Below are 21,730 nucleotides of genomic sequence, written 5' to 3'. Positions count from 1 at the left end.
TAGATAGAGAAGGTGCAAGAGAAACAAGTAAGCAAAGCAACTGAATAAGCTAAGGCGAGAAAACATGGACAGAGGTGACGCTTCCAATGTAAAGGGAATTTAGGGCTTGTTTATCTTTTATTTTAAAAATTATTTTCTATTTTTGAAAATAAAAACATTTAAAAACTTATTTGGATAAATGTTTTTCATTTAGTTATTTTTTAAAAAACAAAAATAGAAACAACTTCATGTTGTTTTCATTTTATTTTACTTATTTTTAAAATACATTACATTTGATTGATAAAAATTATAGATACCTTAATTAATTAACTTTTATTATTAATCACCACCACTGATTGTCTATAATTATTACTATCAATTCATTTTTTAATTCTAAAATTATTTTTAATTAACACAATCAACTAGATCTTAATTTATTTTATTTTGAAAAAAATTTTAAAAACTATATTACAAAACAGTTTTAAAAAAATAAAAGATGAGAATAGAAATCAAACAGACTCTTAGACACGATGGCTTAAGCAAGGAAGCAATAGGAGAAGCAGACACAGTTGGAGCTGTTGAAAATAAAAGTAAATACATGATATCCCTAATTTGATATCAAGCCACCAATTGGAATTAATTTCGAAATAATGGGGCGGAGTAAGATAAGAATAGCTTGCAATGCGAAAGGATTCAGCATGCAGAAGAAGGAAGCGCTCGACGTCGACGGTGCGATGGAGGGGTTGCCTTGAGTTTGAAGTTCGGACTTCACAGTGACCGTTGATCGATTTCAATGAGATGCTGCTGCTTCCCAAACGCACCGTCTTGAGAGCAACCGTGTTGATACTCTCTAGCAGGACTATTTTCAGGCAGAATTATACATAAATCTCATATACATATTTAAATACTATAAGTTTCATTTACAGTTTAACAAAAAATGATAACTATTTTAATTTTCTTTATTAAGTTATTAATAGATTTTCTAATATTTAATATATTGTGTGGGATCTCAAAGTAATATTTTTTTTAAAGCCGAATTATATTAGTTTATTTGTGAACTGAACAATTTAAAAATAAAATAAAATTAAGTCTTTCAGTGTAAATAACACGTGTGTATATTTTACTTTATTACAAAATGCACTTAATTTTTTATTATTAAAAAATGACACCTTTTAAAACAAAAAATTGGCTATATTGCTTCCCGGGGAGGCTTTCCTTATAAGAATCAACTTCAAATTTGCACACACATATAAAAATAATTATAGAAGTATCTCTAACTTTTCCCATGTCAACGTCACATCCCTTAGTTGAAAGAGATGACAGATTTTAAAATGACAGTAATATGCTTATATATGCGCCAAGCGTGTGCATTTTTCTTTTTACTATGAGAAAGAGTCACGTTATATTTGAAGTAATTTTTTTTTTTCAAAAACCGTAATTGTTTGTTATATTTGAATACTGCGCCCATTCTTTATAATATTTATGGTTGTTAAATATTGAAAAACTTTTATGGAAGATAGTTTAATGATAATAATCTTTTAATTAAATCTCAAAACATTGTATGTGAGCTTATTTCTAAGAAAAAATAGCACTAAAGGACCACTAAGAAAATTAATATCAATTAAAAATCAAATGACCTAAAAGCTAAAAGACCAAACTACCCTTCAAGTTAAACAAAAAAAAAGAAACTCCTACTGTCATCGACACCAATCATTAGAGCCCCTACCACCGACAACCAATCAATAGAGCTCCAATGTCGGTGACATTTTTATTTAAGAAATAATTAGTTTAGTTGGCCTATAAAGCCACCACTTCTTAAATACATAATTAGCACATATTTAAGCTTAATATAGAGTTACCATGATATTTACAATTAATTTAATAATTAAAGATGCCATGAAAAAAAAAAAGATCAACTTTGACTATGTAAAAAATTCAAATAGGCTAGGTAAGAAAGCTTTATAGAGATGAAATTTTATAAATTATTTAATCTCAAAATTAAGTTTAAAATGTCATGTAACCATTATAAACCAAAGTAAAAAGTATTTGAGAAACATGGAAAACATTTAAAGTTGAAAATAAGTCAAAACAAGATCAAAATGATCATTTTTCACTTAATAGAGACACTTAACCACGGCTAGAGCATATTAAGCCGCGGCTGACACTTTCAGAGAAGATTTGGCTACAACCAAAATTGCCTGTAGCCAAATGGTCTCGGCCAACAATCCATAAGCCGCAACCAACAATCCGTAAGCTACGGCCAAAGATATGATAGTAACTGTTATGACAACTCTTCGACTATGAACTTTCAACCCATATAACTTTTGACTCAGATCTCCGATTGAGGTGATTCAAGCACTCACACGTCAATAATTTCATAATCAACAAATGTACATTTAAGTTTTCATAACAATTTATTCAAAATTAATAATAATCAATTTTAGTTTTAACAAGTTAGAAAAACTAATAGGATGGGCTTAATTGTATGTGTTAATTCTTCATTAACAAGTATTCGTTCAGATTTTGAAAACAATCTATTCGTGATTAATAACAATACATTTGGACTTTAACAAGTAAACTGTATAAAGTTTTAAAACTTTTAAGTTATAATTATCCACGTCATATTAATAAGTAATATTTATAAAATAATAAGTTCTGTTTAGAAATTAACAATACACCGTTATGTTATAACATGAAAGTGGTTAAAAGCTTAATTTACTATTTATATTCTTTTTTTATAGTATATAATTAACGGGCTTGGTGTTCGCTTTCTAGATGATCAAGAGTCATGGAATCAATTTCTATAATTAAAGCATCATGGGTGGATGTGTAGATGATGGCCTAGACCTAGTTTTGGCCTAGTAGTTAAGGCTTCATGAATATTAATTTTTAATTATTTTAAAGTTAATTAAGTTGAATTGAGCTCGAGCCTCCAAATTCATAATTTGGATGCAAACAAGATATTAAAAAATATGAGACATTTTGAGTCTTTTAAGATATAATTATTTAGATTTTTTGAAACTATTTTTGTAACATCCCAATTTAAATTTTAATAGTTAATTTGGGTTAATAGAAATTTAAAAAAATAATATTTAGAGGTAAGAAAAATTAGTAAGAGATGATTATTAAATCTAACTTAGGATATAATTCTAAAAAAAATTAAAAAAATAATTAAAAAAATAAAAAAAATATTATCAAATTATTATTATAAATAAAAAAAAAGGGGAAAACGTATTAAAAAAAAAGGAAGAAGAAGAAGAAAACGAGTTTGCTTTCGGCGGCCGCAATGATGACATGTAAAAAGAAAAGAAAGAAAAGGAAAGAAGAGAGAGGAAAGGAAAAAAAAAATAAAAAAATTGTGAGACCCACATTCATTTTTAAAATCACCGTTCTCTTCTCATTTTCCTTCATTTTCTTCCTCTTTCGTGTGCGATCAGAGAGAGCATCTGTGAGCGTGAGTCGCTAGTGCGAAAGATCTGAATTTTTAAGGTAAGAGTTTTTAATAGGATATTTAGGGTGTGATTTTAAGCTTTTCAAGACTAAGTAAGTGTTCTAAAAATTTTTCTTAGTCATCCTTCTTCTTTGGTTTCTAAGTTTGTAGTGGTAGAAAATTTAAGATCTGAAAGAGGGATGAATTTATGTTAAATAAATATGATTTTTGAGGTTGTCAGTAGTATAATAAATGTTCTAGAGTATAAATTTATTGATGATCTTTGAATCTGTGGCTTATGGATCAAATTCTAAACTAGATCTGAAAATATATGTTGATTTATTGAGGTTTAGATGATTATTTGGGATGAGAAATGAATTATTATGGTTATAGGATTATGATTCTAAGCTAGAGACTCAATTTTTAATTTTTGAGTATTTTAGGTACGAATTTATGAAATAAAAAAAATTTTGATAATAGAAATTAGTTTAGAAGTTGATTTTTAGATTATTAATGTTTATTGATAATTAAAAGAGGAGTTAAAAATTTTACTTAATAGTATTAACTATAGATTTGTATTAAGATTGAGATTAAGAATTATGTTATATTTTTAATTCTATTATTAGAATTATTTTATTAGTTTCAAAAATTGAAACTAATATTTATAAATAATATGTTATTTGTAGATTGTATTACTGATGAAGATTGTGGTGAGAGAGAAATTTTAAGGAATAATTTATTGAAAAAGCCACAAGGTAACCATGCTTTTAATTTGTGATTAGTGTTACTTCTTGTTAATTGGGTGATTATTGAGAAAATTATGAATTTTATAATATTGTATAATTGTGCAATATTATTATGAATTTGTTTAATTATTGTGGGAGGTGTTGGGAGGCTTGCTATTATTGTTGTATTTATGTGCCACGTGGTACGCCCCTATTGGAGCTCAATAGGTGGCTTGTAAGGACTCGGGCTAATCTACCTTTCACCGGGTAATTTAGCACCGAGTGAGGGCTACGGCTCGAGGTTAATGGAGGGATATAAGGATGGTTGTTTGTGTTTATTATAATATTTCTTATATTTGTTAGAATTATATTATTTTTAATTCTTACTTAGTAAGCACACACTTAACTGTTTGTATACACTATCATAAATTGGCTTTGGTTACTGGGACTTTTGAGTCTCATTATGTGGTCAACATTTTTTAGGAGAAGAGCCACGAGTGACACGTGGAGGAGTCCCAGAGGCTTAGTGGTATAGATCCACTGTCTCTTTTGGGTATTTAATTTATGATTTATAATGTGTTATATTGCCAATATTAGGGCTTTTTGTTTATTGTCAATTATATGAATATATAAATGTAATCATGCCTTTCAAACTATTTCTATTTTTGGTACAATTTGGATGACTGTAATTTTAATATTAGGTTTACTTTGACTTGATTAAAATGGCATGATTATAAGGTCAAATAACTGGCTTGTGTTGAAAATTGACTAAATTGCTTATTTTACTTTTTGGGAGTATAAGAATGGACAAATGTGATTTAGTTTACTTGTTGGGAGTATAAGGATGGACAAATGTGATTTAGCCTAATGGCATGTGGGAGGTAAAAATTTATCTGAAATGTTATAGTGTGTGAGTTGAAGCCAATTATAAAATATTTTATATTAAAATTATTGATATAAAAATGTGTTGGATGGTTGTAACCCAACTATGGTTGAGTTAAATTTTTAAAAAAAATTTTGGTGTGTTTACAATTTTAATTAAGGCTAAAATTAATAAAGTTTTCTCATTAAAATATCCTATTAAATAATAATAAATATAAAAAATTTTGTATTTTTCAAAATAATTAAACAATGAGTAAAATACATTGACGATCCTGTTATTATACCTTAATTACACAAACCTCCCCCTCTATTTTGAAAACTCATAAACTTTCCTTGAAATTAAAATATATGTTACATAAATCTTCTTTGTATATTTGATATTTTATTTTCATCTATCCAATCGTTAATTGATCGTTAACTTTGACTTTAAAATTTTAATTTGACCAAAATGCCCCTTTTAAATACAAAATTTATCTAAAAATCTATATTTTCCAAAAAAATATTCGTGAGTACATTTTAAAATTTTTATTATATAATAAATTTACTAATTTTTATCATGTTATTAAATTTTAATTTTTATCAAATCTTTTGAACCTTTATTTATATCATGTTATTAAATTTTAATTTTTATCAAATTTTTTGAACCTTTATTTATATATGTTCTTTAAAATTTCTAAAAACATATTTTTGTTCATCATATTATATAAGTTCAAGAGATTATATAAATAATTTAAATTTAAAATTTTTAAACATCTTTTTTACTATGAAATTATATAAATAATTTAAAATTTAATGTAACTTTCAAAGTAATATATTTTAGGATTTATTAGGGTGAGTTGTAAATTAGTAAATAAACTTGTTTTAATATAAATTTTAATTTAAAAATAATTTTTTAGAATCTTTTTAAAATATTTTTAATAGAGTTAACAGATTGGACTAAGTTTCATGTTTTTAAAATAAAGAAGAGGTTTGTGTAATTAAAGCAAAATAGAAGAGAGATAAGAGAATTTTACTTTTAATTAATTTATTGGAGGATGTGAATCGATTAAAAAATGTATGAAGAGTAATGGGAAATAAACAATTCAAGACACCTCCTGACTAATTATACTTCATCATAAAATGTGTTCTTCTTAGCATACTATCTTATTGTCAGCGTACAAAAACATTTGTTAGTTAATTTGAACTTGACTTGTTATTATGGTAAAAACTCATATAATTTTCTTTTTAAACAAAATACACACATTGATGAATTGAAGTATTTTGTAATTCTGATGGCATATTCTTGCAGGCACAATATTTGAAGCAAACGACGACTCTATTGTATGCCTAACGCATGAACTGTTGTGAAGGAGAAACGCAATACAGGAAGAAGTACACATTGGCGAATGGTGATCACAAGGCACTCATCACATGACATTATTCACCGAAATAGGAAAAACCAACGATAAACGAGTTTTAAGATTTATGAACATATACGTACGAAGAAGAAGACACAGGGATTGTGTAACGAGTAGCAGTGGGGAGGCAACCAGGTGATGCTTGCTGAAAGCACATATTTTGTTATTACCTTACAGCACGACTTCATAACTTATGGTAACACCAATTAAACACTGCCAGCTGCCTCTAATCATCACCTTTGGCGTCCTCGTTAATTTCGTCCAGGATCACAATGAGAGCCACTATGAATGCATAATCCACGTGGGGGTATACAGTTACCGTGAAATTGTCCTTCCCAATTAATATACTCTGAACTGTGTGTGCTTCTTATGCATCTGCAAATCAAAAACCATACTCCCGCAAGATTGATTAATTAATTAATTAATAAGGTCATCACATATATATATATATATATATATCTATCTTTTTCACATATATATAGACAATGAACGTTAACGTGCTTACCTGGGCGACAATGGTGTCGGACTCGCCGGCATAAACGATGCAAGAACGTTCGAGCCAGCTGCCTTTGACCTTAAAGTCGCAAACATCTTCTTTGGTGTTATTTGCTAGGAAGACATCTAATTTGGTCTTAAATTGGATCAAGGACGACCTCTTCAGTTGGAAGATCAGATCCTTTTCTTCTGTGCTTTCCCCCCTGAACGCTTGCCATCTGTCATGTGCCGTCATTATCTGTATCATTATATTCATTCCTTCTCTTTAATGCTCCTGTTACTCTAATTATATCAATAAATTAAATACTTCAATTCCTACAACATTAATTACTTATTAATTTAGTTGGGATTATGATTGTGATTTATGCAAACGCGCTCGCCTCAATTAATCGCTGCCTAGGTCACTAATTTACTGCACAATATCCCATCTAAGTATAGAAAAAGGACTCCTTTTTAATGATATTGAATCAAGATATACAATATAGTTACTCCAATATTATTATTCAATGGTGATTTTTTTTATTTCCCATTTTTGAAATAAAAAATATTTTTGAAAAATCATTTAAATGTTTTATTCTGGACACCAAAGGAAACCCACAGTGTTAATTGGTAGATGTCTGCTCTGTGTGTTTTCCTAAATTTTTATCATTAAGATTTTTGAATAAGGCGTGTAAATAAAATTTTTACTCAAGGGCATAATTAGGATCACATGAATAAAATACCATTGATATTCTCAAACATAATAATTTAGTGTTCAAATGTTCTGAACATATATATTTTTTCTCAAGAGTAGTTATGTTTACAAATTAAGATATTAAGTATATGTGTCATAATTTCAAGGATTATGACTTAATTGTCATGATGTGCAAAAACTAAAAGATGTTAACTTTACAAATTTTTGACTGGTGATTAGAAGTGTAATGTTATCAAAATAGAATGAAATGACCAGGTGAGAACGTGACGTGAGTATTTCCCGGGTAATAATTAAATACCATTCCTCAGTCAACCCACCGAACAAGGAATATTTTTTCATGTAAACCAACAGATGCAACAAGATAAGTAAGTGGGACCGCAGAAAAGGAAAGAAAGGAAACAATTACGGGGAAAAAGACAAACCTTCCGGCGGAGGGTTACGATGGGGTTTCCGGCGGGGTCGATCAAGACGCGGCGGTCACGGAGGGTCAAGAGAGAGCCTTTAACCATGAAGACGACGTTGCCTTGCATGTCAGCGACCACAAAGTTGCCGTCGGAGATGGACATCACCTTCTTCACAATACTCAGGTCCACGGGGTAAGGAGCGCAGTATTGGGGGCCGATTACGGCGATCGGGTTGGGTGGCGCGGAGGCCGAGGCATAGGGCGCCGGTAGGTACGCGTAAGCCATGCCGCTAAGGAGAGACTTGCCTTCTCGAGGGCTAATCGCCTTCTCTCTCTCTCTCTCTCTCTCTCTCTCTCTCTCTCTCTCTCTCTCGCTCGCACCGCACTGAAATGAACTGATGAAGCTCTCTTTCTTTGCCCACACAGTAATCCAATGATTTGGTTGGCCAAAAAAGGGAATTATTATTATTATTATTATTATTATTATTATTATTAGGGTAAGACTTATATAGTTAATTTTATATACTTAATTTACTTTTATCTAATCAAATTGATTTGAATTTTAACTCATTAATAATATTAATAATAAAAATTTGTTATGTATTAATTAAAAATAAATAATTTAAAGTATATAGGTTTTTCCATTATTATTATTACTGTTATTATTACTATTATTGTTATTATTTGAGATTGTGGGAAGGAGCTACTCCCTTATAATATTTTACATGTATAATACCTATTATAGATCTATGAGTGGAGAAGACTTTTATCATTTAAATAAGTGATTGAGAGTTTGAATTTCAATTCTTATACATATGTCAATTTAACTGAGAAAGATCTATCATTTGCCTTACCTGATTTAGTTAAAATTTACTTATATTTGATAAGTTATAAAATTATAATTTATAACATTGTTAATTTTATGATTTATGATCATGTTGTGTTATTTCATTAACAATTAGACATATCATATATTTATTTCTTATATATATATATATTTATATTATATTTAATAGTATTTTTCTTTAATTATTATGTCATCGATTTAGTTGCCAGCCTGATTGGGTAGACCATGAAAATTATAGCTTGTTGATTTTTCAATTAATGTTGGTCCGCAGTTGAATGGCCTTTTGTGAACATTATTAGATTAAAATTAAAATATATTTGAACAATGAGATGCATTGTAGTTTACAGTAGAGTTAAGAATATGGACTGAGCCTGAAAATTTAATTTTATAAAATTTAGGTTTAAGAAATTGTCCATTTTTAAAAAAATTGAATTTCGAAGGACAGCCCCGATAGATTCTAAGAAAAAGGCTTGTGCCCTGACAATTCTCCAAGCCTAAGTTTCTCTTTCTTTCTTTTCCTTTTTTGGCCATCCCCAATTCAAACGAAAAGCTTTACGTGGATGCATTCCAGTTAATGTTCAAGTATTTCTCATGATCTAATTGCTTTGAGACATTTCTTGATTAGTGCTCATTACAAATCACAACCAGTAAGTGCGTTAATTAGACACTATTTACTACATATATCAGCTAAGCAGCACTAGATAATATGTATCAAAATTGTCGTGGTGCCTGAGAAGGCAGAGACAGTTTCTCTTCTAATGTTAATATATATATATATATAAAGAGAATGATAAAAAAGATTTGGATTTAGATTGATGAATGTTTTTATTTTTTTATTTAGACTTCTAAATATTTTTTATTTATTTTCTTGAAAATGATGAGAATCTTAACTTGCTTGATTTATTTAGAATTTTATAATATTTTAATTAATTTATAATATTTAATTTTAATTTTTTTTAAAACAGGCTTAAGGCCCCACATAAAAAAAAAAGGACATTTTTAGAAAAGCTAGGCTTTAGAATCTGGGCTTATATGAGCGGAGCATACAAAGGCGAGTACGGGACAAATAGGTTAGACTCAAGCTATGCGGCAAGATGTACGATATAAAATTAAAATAAAAATAAAAATTTTAAATTTAGACCTTACAGATAAAAATTTAATATTTAATTTGAATTGTCTAAAATATATCTAGATAGTCAATTTATAAAAATTATGATATTAAATTGAATTATTCAAATTAAATCAATATTGTCCAGATTGATGATGAACATATTTATAAAAAAATTCATAAATTTTTATTTTTATAAATACAAAATTAAATTAAAATTAAAATTAAAAAAATCTAAACCATTTAAATTTTTAATTAGTATGGCTCAGATTTTTCTTAAGTGATGAGCACCTCAGTGCTAAGCTAGAAACCAAATCCAAATTCAATAGGGTTGCCTCCAATCTTAGCAAGCCTTAGTCCATGTGAATAAAGTTCAAATATATTAGATCCGTGAAACATCATTATATATATATATATATATATATATATATAAAAGTAAGATTTAATGTTATGAGAGAATGCCACGTGTTTAGTTTTAGGTTTGCTGCAATTCTGTACCTCAGGATGCCCTTTGTGTGATTCTATGCTTTGGAAGAAACAAAATTGTATACCATGTGTTAGATCTAATATCTCAATTCATATATATAATTAAATATGATAGAATAAAGAAACATATGCATATCTGAAGAATTCATTGATCGCTTGAGAAAGCTCGATGACAAATACACAACCCACTGGACTCCAGAGTCTTCAGAGGATGCAGAGATAATGGAGTAGAGAAAAATGTATTTTGTGTTTGCGGTTACCGACTAATCGACTTATTAGGATCAGATCTGTAATCGCTTCATTTAATAATTAAATAATTATATTTCATTATTTTTGACTCAGTCAGTTAAGAGATAGATAATAACTGATAGCTATTGGGTTGTGGGTTGGGCCTTTACCTATAGGGCTCATTTATGTAGTTCACCTATCAAGGTCTGCATAAGATCATAAAGACCAATCTGTTTGGGCTTATTAATTAATGTTAATTCATAAATAAATATTCCAACAATCTTTCACTTGGATTGCATTAATTAAGCAAGTTGTATAAGCAAGTCACAAACAAAATTCAAAAAATAAAACTCCACAAAATTATTGGATTTTATGGGGAAACAAGTGATATAATATCTTATAATCTGAATAAAATATGAAATTTTATTTCAAATGCAGCTCAATAAGATAACAATATAAATCACTGATTTCTATGGGGAAACAAGTGCCATGCATAACGTACCACAACAGATGTGATTAAATTGTATACTTTTTTTATGACAGATGTGATTGGAAGTTTATTTGGAATTAGATAGTTGGAGGAGCCGATCATAGATGGGAAGAAACAAAAAAAATAGAAATAAGCCTAGAAGATGCAAAGTAATATAACACAAATTTCATTAATTAATATACTTGAAACCTTATTTTTTATGCTTTAATTTTTGGTATTTGTGACCAAAATTACTTGGATACTATTCTTATCATTATAGGAAAAACAAGGTGAGTTGTACTCTGTGAGGGGCTTTTGGAGATGATATACTAAATTTGACAGAGGAGGCACTAAAAAAGCTAGGTATTATCATATTGCAGCGGTTTAAAGTTAAGGAGTTTAACAGTACGTTACCTTACATGAATATCTAAATGATATTGATTCAATCATATATGTATTCTCTCTAAATGTTTTGATTCTTACATAGAAATGAGGAGGCTTACTAGCACAATGTATTGCTCACAAGTATTTGTACACCCTTCAATTCCAAAGGTCTTCAGTTTTATTTCTAGGTGAGTCTGTCATACCATCAAACTTTGATTTGGTATGTTATTTATGTTTATACTATTGCCAATGGACTATAATTATGGTTTTGATAAGTAAGTTATATGAATATAATCTTATTTTTATTTTTAGTCTTGAGGCATCAGGTAATTACTTGGATGAAGACATAGAGCAACTGACTAGCCAAAATTCTCAATCTATTGGTGAATCTTTACTCGCAGTGTCAAATAGGGTTAAGATTGAAGAACTATCAAATTGTAAACATGTAGGTGTTATGTATATTGTAGATATATTATGAATATTATATGGATTTTGTATGATGGTTAGAGTGTAATATGACATTCTAATATAATTGTAGTAGGACAAGATTGTGACTCTTGGTACCATTGTTGACATTAATACCGACAAAGATAAGTTCTATAATGCATGCAAGAAATGTAATAAGGGAGTACTCTTTGATTGTGATGGGTTCTATTGCCCAAACTGCAATAGAAAAGTCAATACTATTGTACCAAGTTATTTGTTAAAATTGTGTATTAATGCAAATAATATTTGTTTATATTCTAAAATTTTACATGTATTTTTGTAGGTTCAAAGTGACATTTACTGTAGCTAATGATGCTGGGTCTAACACATTCATTATGTTTGATCTTGTATTTTCTAAGTTTGTAAACTGCACTGCTGCTCAACTAAGGAGATTCCTAAGGTATGTATTCAATGCCATTTGTATGTTTAATAGCAATATGAATACTGCACACACATATTGAATATCAACATGCAATAGCAAAAATGGATACTATTGAATTAGTGATAATTTTAATTTAATTAATATTGATAACTCTATTGAATTTTTTTTAAAATTTTATACTAATAATTAAATTTTGTAAAATCAAATATGATACTGAATCATAAAAATGCATTATCATCAATGTAAGACTCTAAAGATGAGGTTGTCATTTCGGATTTTTTTTTTTGAGTTTATTAGGAAGGAGTTCATGTTCAAGGTCTCCATTAGAGACCTTGCCAAACAAGGCTTCTCGGCTAGCCACGTAGTGACTCATTTTTGTGAAGATTCAAATATATTAAGAGCATATGACGAAGGCATAGATGACCTTCTAAATTAGTCTAGCTAATGACAGTCATACGAAAACCACAACTATAAGTATTTTTTAAATTTGTTTTCTAAATATAAATAAAATGCATGAAATATTTTTTTTTCATACAAATTTTATCCTATCAGAAATGTGATACTTTAAATGTAGACTTGGAGGTTGATAATACAAGTGAAAGCACTCTTTCACAAAGTATTAACTCTAAAACATGCCTAAAGTTAAATGAAAAAGATGCTAATGATGGTAATTTTTTCATGAATGTGAAGAAGATATGTGACCTTCCAATTGGTGCCCCAATAAAGGGGAAAAATATGCATGATATGACTATTGATAATAATAGTAGCAATGATGAACTTATTTTGTCAATGATGAATCGTGTCAAGACAAAGAAATGATCAAATGTATTTTCATAATCATTAATTATGAGCAGTGATCAAACTTTTTCTTAGTCTAACTACTCAAGATATTCTTTTCAATTTTGTTTTTCACTTTCTTTGAGATCTTCATATTTTTTGTTGTGTCCTTCTATCGGTATGATGACAATAATTTTTTCCTTTATAAATTTAATGGTTCTTTATTATTCTACACATAGGCCTCTTTATTATTTTATATTTATTTAAGATCCTTTTACAAACATACAGGGAAAATCCTTCTGGCAATAGAGTAAATAAGGGAATGATATTGAAATCAACGTTTAGTTATGTTTAGATGTCCATCTAATTAATTGAGTTCAAATTAATATATGTCTTTGTAATTAAAAATTTATTAAAAATAATTTGTATTTAAAAATTTCAATATACTTTGACTATTTCCTTGCATTTCAATCTATCCTTATGTTTTTCTAAATTTTAGCTTGATATAATAAAGTATATATAAATCTATTTGAATTCAAGGCAAGTATCTATCTAAACATTTAGGTAAAATAACCTAGTTTAGATATTAAGATATATACTCATTATTTTCAAAAATTTGGATTATATAATAAAGTATATATAAATCTATTTGAATTTATGGCAAGCATCTATCTAAACATTTAGATAAAATAACCTGAGTTTAGATATTGAGATATATACTCATGATTTTCAAAAAGTTGAATTATATGATAAAATATATATATATATATATATATCCAGTTGAATTCAAATTAATATATACAAATTAATACCTAAGAAAAATGACTTCCAAATTTTAACTTCCTTGAAAAATATGAAAAATCAGTATTCTTTTAATACATGACTTAGTTAGGATTTCAGGTCAGATTTAATATTGGTATTAAAAAATATTTATTCATTGATATATTATATTTTTTAATTATGTAGTGATTGTGATAAATTTTGTCAATTTTTTAGAGTCTAAATTACTTTCCATAATTCATGTTGAAATGTGTAAAATGTAAGAGTGCTTTTATTGAAGAGAGGGAAAAATATTAAATACTGACTTGTCATATTACGCTTTGTTTCATAATATATAAGATGTATAGGAACTTAGTTGATTAGGAACTCAATTATTATTATATTATTATTCTTTTTGGTGAGATTGTTCTTAAAAACATAATTGGATGCAAACTAACCCAAATGTATATATGTTAGCCTCTATTATTGGAGGTATAGTACTACAAATATTTTTTATTTTTTAATTTTGTGAGATTGTTGGTTAAATAAATTCAAATTATACATGAATATTTGAAATCAGTGGTGGAGCTAGGACCTAAAGTTAGAGGATACAAGTTTTTATTTTCTATCAAAGAAGGGTTATGCATATAATCATGTGTAACTATACATGTTAATATTAAAACTATATGAAAATTAATATATTTTTATAAATATTTAATGGTTATGTGAAAGAAATACATGTATGAAATTAAATAAATTATGTACTTTCATTTTTATGAAAATTTTATAAATTAATATTGTAAAAAATTTGATTTATAAGCCTTATATATTTATTATTACTTACTTAATTTTGAGAGAATCTCAAGCATGCACGCAGTTTAAAATGAGTACGTATATAATCTTGCTATTAATGTTCTTTTATTAGGTTATTTTATTTTCTATTTAAATTCAAATTATAAAAAATTTAAAAACTATTGATCCTAAATCATGTTTAATTAATTATAAATATATAATGTCACATATCAGGTATTTAAAATCACATCTTAGAAAACATATACACACATGCAAGAACAATACAAGTTTTCTATCTCTCAAAATCTTTTTAATATATAAAATGCAAAAATATAAAAGAAAAATATTATTGCTATTTTATATATATATATATTAAAAAGTATATTTCATGCAATTGTTTTTTAAAAATTATTTTTCACAACACTTTGACTAATATTAAATGTTGATTCCATCTAATTAACAAAAAGTAATCACTTGCCTTAAAAACTCAACCAGCATTAATATAACAAATGAGACAACAATTAATATAGCACTTTCATGCAAGAAAAAATCTAAACTAAAAATACTACATAAATACATGTGTGCAAATAAAAAAGTATGAAAATGAACTATGTCTATAATTTTAAAAGAAATTAAAAGAACTATGTCACTTAATCTCATTCAAGATTTAATGTGATATAAAACCATCTTAGCTCTTTGTCTAAAGTGCATAATTGACAATATTTAGTGTAACCATTGAAACTGCATATTCTTTTCCTTGGTTGGTCAAAGCATGTTGATTTTACACCCCATGCAAGTTGTTCAAGAAATTCCTTCATATCATCTCTAATTGTATTAAAACCATCTCTGGCAAGAACATGTGTTAGAATTTTTATAGCTTCTTTAAAATTACATGTGCCAAAAAAACATAAAATGTTTGTTAAGATCAGCACTAAGTATGCATATTGTGCACTAACATGTCTTTTACTTGCTTCAAGGTTAAGAAGTCCTAGCTAGACTATATAACAATGAGTCTCGCCTTTTCACATAGCCTATGATTCCTCGCCTAAATAAACTTTTAGGATTATCAATAAGTTGGCACATATATATGAAATATCATTGCAATTAAGTTTCAAACTAAGGGGGTGGGTCTATGTTTTTCAATGATGCGTTGTTATGGAAAAAAGTACTTGAACCACCCAGACATCTTAGCTCTCTACACGTATTCTTGAAGAATGTATATGACACGAAATCATCAACTGCAAACTTGATCATTAAGTCTATTAGAATATCTATGGGGAGTTGTACAAGAGAATCACTTTCAATTTCCTCCATGCTTGGACCAAGCGTGAGACAAGTTATATAAAATGCTTAATATAATAGTGTGTATATATAGATACGGATATATGAAAATATCAGTTACTTTATTATTACTTTATTCTATGCTAATTTGTATTAATGATATATATCAAAATCAAATTTTTGTAAGGATAGATCTACTAATGGTAGTCTCCTAATTATTAATGAAAAATATCAATTTTAAGGTAGCCAATAGAATTTTTAATGATAAATTCTTGAAGTTGATTTGATATATTTATCCTCACAAGAATTATTATATCTTTTTTTAGGTGGAATACTCTACCATGATATTGTATATCCAATATCATTTTAATATTACCTAGCGAGATTATGATTGTTATATAATATCTAACATTAAGTGAATAAAATATAAATCACAATAAGGTTGACAAAGATAACAACCAAGATCTTATAATAATATTATATGGATATCTAATATTACACAAAAGAATAAGAAAATAATTATAGTCAAAATCAAAAGCTAACAATAATAATAATAAAATTATAGTGCCACATAGTATGTAATACCATATAATCCATATTTGTTGCTAAAGTATAATACTCATATAAATATTGAAAGATGCAATCAAGCTCAATCAATTAAATATCTTTTCAAGTATGTGATCAAAGGACATGATGATGGGGTTATAGCTGCATTGTATGCTGATTCACGTGATCTAACTACTGGGAGAATCTATGATAAGATTAAATTGTATTATAATTTTAGATATTTGTCTCCTTACAAACTGTATGGAGAATATTTGCTTTTGATATCAATTATAGGAAACCATCTACTGAAAGGTTAACTTTCCACTTGCCCAACCAACAAAATGTCATATTTGATGACGATGAACCATTAGATTTAGCCGTTAATCGCAATGCAAGAAAGGCTATAATGCTTGAGGCATGGTTTGATGCTAATGATTAAGAGGATAATAATGAGGCTAAAGGCTTAACATATCCTAAATTCCTAACCCAATTTGTTTATAAGAAAGATTTATGTGAGTGGCAACCTAGGAGTCGAGTTTTTTCAATTGGAAGATTGTACTATACCCCTCTAGTAGTGCTGAATTATATTATTTATGTACCCTACTAATCATTGTCAAAGGTTGTACCTTATATGACAGTATACATGCCATTGATGGAGTCATCCACCCTACTTTTAGAGATGCCTATTATGCACTGGGATTACTAGATGATGACAAAGAATATATTGATGGCATTAAAGAAGCAAGCCAATGGGCATCTGGACAATTTCTAAAAAAGTTGTTCTGCACTGTACTTATTTGTAATTCTTTCTCCCGACTAGAGGTTGTATGGGATAATACATAGGTCTTCTTATCAAATGATATTATGTACATGCAAAGAAATATTATTGGACATCACGGTATGTGGTAATTACATTTGCATTCTTTAATTTATTCTGCAATTTAATAATATCAACTATAGTTTATATAAATTGTCAGACAACACTGCTAATGTAACAATATCATTTTCACAGGATTACAATTAAATGATATTGATTTACACAGCTTTACATTGATTGAAATTGAGAAAATACTTTAATCTAATAGAAAAAGTCTCACAGATTATGAGCCTATGCCTTTACTTGACATGTCAAGCTGGTTGCATTGTCTACTGAATTGGCAAGGTTGCTGTGGACACTAACTCCTGAGTAAAAGACAATTTATGATAAAATCATTAGTGCTATTACATCTAACAAATGAGGAGTTTTGTTTCCTTTATGGACATGGTGGTACTAGGAAAATGTATGTTTGGAAGACACTATCTACTTCATTAAGATCTAGAGGTAAAATTATTCTTAATGTAGCATCAAGTGAGATAGCTTCTTTATTGCTTCCCAGAGGATGAATAGCTCACTCACAATTTTGTATTCCACTTTCTGTGACAGAAGACACTATATGTAGCATAAAACAAGGAAGTAACTTGCCTAAGTTATTAGTTCACACATTTGATTATATGGGATGAAGCTCTGATGGCACACAAGTTTTGTTTTAATACTTTTAATAAATGCTTAAAAGATATTTTAAAGTTTAGTAATCCATTGGCTACTAATCTTCCATTTGGAGGAAAAGTTGTCGTGTTTGGTGGAGACTTCAAGTAGATCTTTCTTGTTATTTTAGGTGGATTTAGAGAAGAAATTGTTTTTGCTACCATTAACTCTTCATACATAGGGGATAATTGTCAACTACATACACTAATAAGAAACATGAGACTAATGGCAGCAAATAATATGGCATCTAACAGTGCTATTCAAGATTTTGTTGACTAGAGTATCTCAATTGGTGATGGGACTGCTATTACAGTTAATGAAGGATTTATGGATATTAAGATCCTAACTAATTTGTTATTGTATGGTTCAGATAATCTAATAAAGTCTATTGTTGATTCAACTTTCTCAAATTTCCTTAACAATGTCAATAATTCTTCATATTTTAGAGATAGGGTTATCTTAGCCCTTATGTTGGTTGTGGTTGAAGAAGTAAACAAGTACATACTATCCATGATCCCTGGAGAGGAAGTTGTATACTTGAATTCTGATAGTGTTTTAAAAGATGATGGAGACATGAATTCATTTGATGACTTGCACTTTATCGAATTTCTAAATTCAATTATAATGTTAAGACTCCCGAATCATGAAATAAGGCTAAAGGTTGGTGCCTCAATTATTTTGATGTGAAACATTGATAAGTCTATAGGTTGTGCAACGGTACACATCTCATAGTTACAAAAACTAGAAAACATGTTATTGAGGCCTAATAAATATTTGAGTTAACTACAGGGATGAAAGTATGCATACCTCATCTTGTTATGTGTCAATCTGATTCTAGGTTTCCATTTACTATGAAAAGGAGGCAATTTCCTATTATAATAGCTTTTGTAATGACCATTAATATAAGCCAAGACCAGGGCCTATGTAATATTGGTTTGTACTTGCCTCATCTTGTTTTCATGCACGACCAGTTATATGTTGTTGTTTCTTGTGTTCAAAGCAAGGAAGGTTTAAAAATATTGATTTTTGATGATAACGGTCAATCCACAGACAAAACTTATAATGTTGTTTATAGGTAAGTTTTCAATAATTTAATCTAATTAATTATAATTTTTTATTAATATGCTTCTTCTCGTATCCATTCACACTGTATTCATTTAGTTTTTACATTTACTTAACTCTAATATGCATATTTAACATTAAAAATGATAATTATATAGCCCCACTATCCTATATGGAGTATTGGATCGAAACAATATGCTACAAGTTATTTTTTTGAGAAAAATCTTCATCCAAAATTGACATTTATTTATAAAAACTTTAATTTATCATAAATGATAGATATGTCACTTATTAAAAAAATTATTAAATATGACCCATGCATCACACGGGTACCTTACTAGTTTTTATTTAAGCTACAGTTTCAACCATGTGCCAGTACGGTAACCTCATCCACATGGATCAATGAGAGCACTAAATTATTAGACCGATTAACAAACAGACTCTGGTCCTCAATCTTAATTTTCAAATCTTTTGGCACTTATTTAAATTTAATTCAATCTATTAGCCATTGAATGTCATTCACCCAAATATTATTGATATCCTGCAATAAAATATATAATTTTAAATCAACTTCAATTGATGTGAGTGGTAAAGATTCTTATCATTTAAATAAGTGGTTAAAAATTTGGATTATAGTCCTATTATATATAGCAACTTAATTGAGAGGAATTTATCTTTTATCCTTGGTATTCTAAGAGAAATAACTTCTCACGCCATGAGGCTATCAGTGTGTGTGTAACTTTTACTCCCAAGATCTCTCATATTTCTATTAGTGAGGATGGCTCTCTAAAGATCGATAGAAGTAGAAATGAAAAAAAAAGTTGTACATGTTGTCTTCAATGCGTCCGCAACAATTTTCTTTATATTTAATTTGCCTCCACCTATTCCAATCTTTGAGTGCAAGTTGAATTGATAGTAAATTTTTTTCAAGATACAATAAAGCCTATTGAGTATGGTTTGGATTACAAAGACTTAAATGAAGGAAACAATAATTTTTGCAAAATGCTAATCTGACTTTATCTCTAATGCATTTAAAGAATAAAGGCAATGAGTTTTAATATATAGATGTCAATATTATATGTATAAAATGAGTGTTGGTTAATGGTATTTATAGATATTATAGTGCTGCTTTGAAGTGATACTTTTTGAGTAATAAAATTCTCTTTATAAGTTATGGCCAATGTTGGTTTATAACTTTTATATTGTTCAAGAATAATCTTAAGTTAATTTGTGAAAATCCTTCAGTTAGTTCATAAACTTACATAGTTTAATAATTAATATTAACAAAGGCTTATTCATATTATCTTTTTAAGAAAAGAAACATCCTTTTAATGTGTAGAGTTTTCGTTAAATAGATTTCCTTTTTTCCAAAAGTACCTTTATAATTTACAGAGGCATAATTTTGATAACTGTAACTCTTTACATAATCGTTCATAATTTTTTTTAAATTTATAAGGACATGACTTTTCAAAGGGATATAATTTTTAAAAAATACATATCTTCATGAAAACATTCCAATAGTTTTAGTATTATAATCTTTAGAAATCTTGACTTTGGCATTAATATTTCTATGAGGTCCTTACTTGTCATTTTCTCTAAATATTTTTTATTTCTAAAATTTAACAATATATCATTAAGCTGTTAATTTTATGAAATAATTCCATATATTGTAAGTGAGTGTATTGATTTCCTATTAGAAAAGATAGACACATGCATTACATAAAACATCTAATAACTTTTTTTTATCAGATATCTAAATTTTCGGTTCAAGCGCAAATATAGTATGCTCTTCCAGGACTCTTGCTCTTGTCAAAACTACTTGGAACAATTCACTCCAGATCATGAGCGTGAGGTGAGGATATCGGTTAATTACCTTTCACTTCTTTTGTTCATGTTTTCCAATGGCTTATGGCTTTGAACTTTGTTACCTTGTTTTTCCTAAATGAAAATTTCCCCTTTCTGATCATATATATCTTTATACAGTTACTGTACACTCTTACATGATTTTAAGTTGGGTTTTTAGGCAAAAATATCCTGAAATTTTTTCTCCAGAGATACTTGACATCTTAAATATTTTTTTGGACTATTTTTGCCTTGGAAGTTTGAAAAAGAGAGTATGTTTGTTCTATCGTTAAATATTAAAAATGTTGATTGTTAAATTGAAGTTTGACCAATGATACTTTTGTCTTTTGCCCTCCATTTTTCTATATTCAATTTCGATTGCATTCTTTAATGAATTTTTTAACTTTTCTTCCTCTAATGAATAAAAATGAAGAATGAAAACGCAGAAATGAAGATGCCAAAATAGTAAAATATTTTAGTTAAAATTTTACTTTAACAGTTGACGTTCTTAATATTTAACAGTGTGGTGAAAATGCTTTTTTTTTTTTAACTTTCGAGACAAAATGCTCTAAAAAAGTTAAAATACTAAGCATCCTTAGAGAAACAGTTTTAGGATATTTTTGCCCTTTAACCCTTATAAAATTAGTATTTTATTGTCAAATTTTAAAAACTAAAGTTTCTTAGAGCACGTTTAGTAACATAACATTTGACATGTAGAAAGTTACTTCTTACTTTCAGAAAATCTAATGTT

The 21,730-nt window shown here is 28.1% G+C and overlaps 1 pseudogene; it reads right to left on the bottom strand.

Annotated features, from left to right (window-relative positions):
- Window positions 1-6,402: 6,402 nt before the first annotated feature.
- On the bottom strand, window positions 6,403-8,390 carry LOC129297850 (protein LURP-one-related 10-like; annotated as a pseudogene).
- Between the last annotated feature and the right edge of the window lie 13,340 nt (window positions 8,391-21,730).

Source organism: Prosopis cineraria, unplaced genomic scaffold, assembly GCF_029017545.1.
Source record: "Prosopis cineraria cultivar Desert tree isolate PC_DT_omini unplaced genomic scaffold, ASM2901754v1 PC627, whole genome shotgun sequence".
Classification (NCBI taxonomy): domain Eukaryota; kingdom Viridiplantae; phylum Streptophyta; class Magnoliopsida; order Fabales; family Fabaceae; genus Prosopis; species Prosopis cineraria.
Note: the sequence above shows the minus strand (reverse complement) of the source record. Positions and strands in the feature narration are given on the sequence as shown.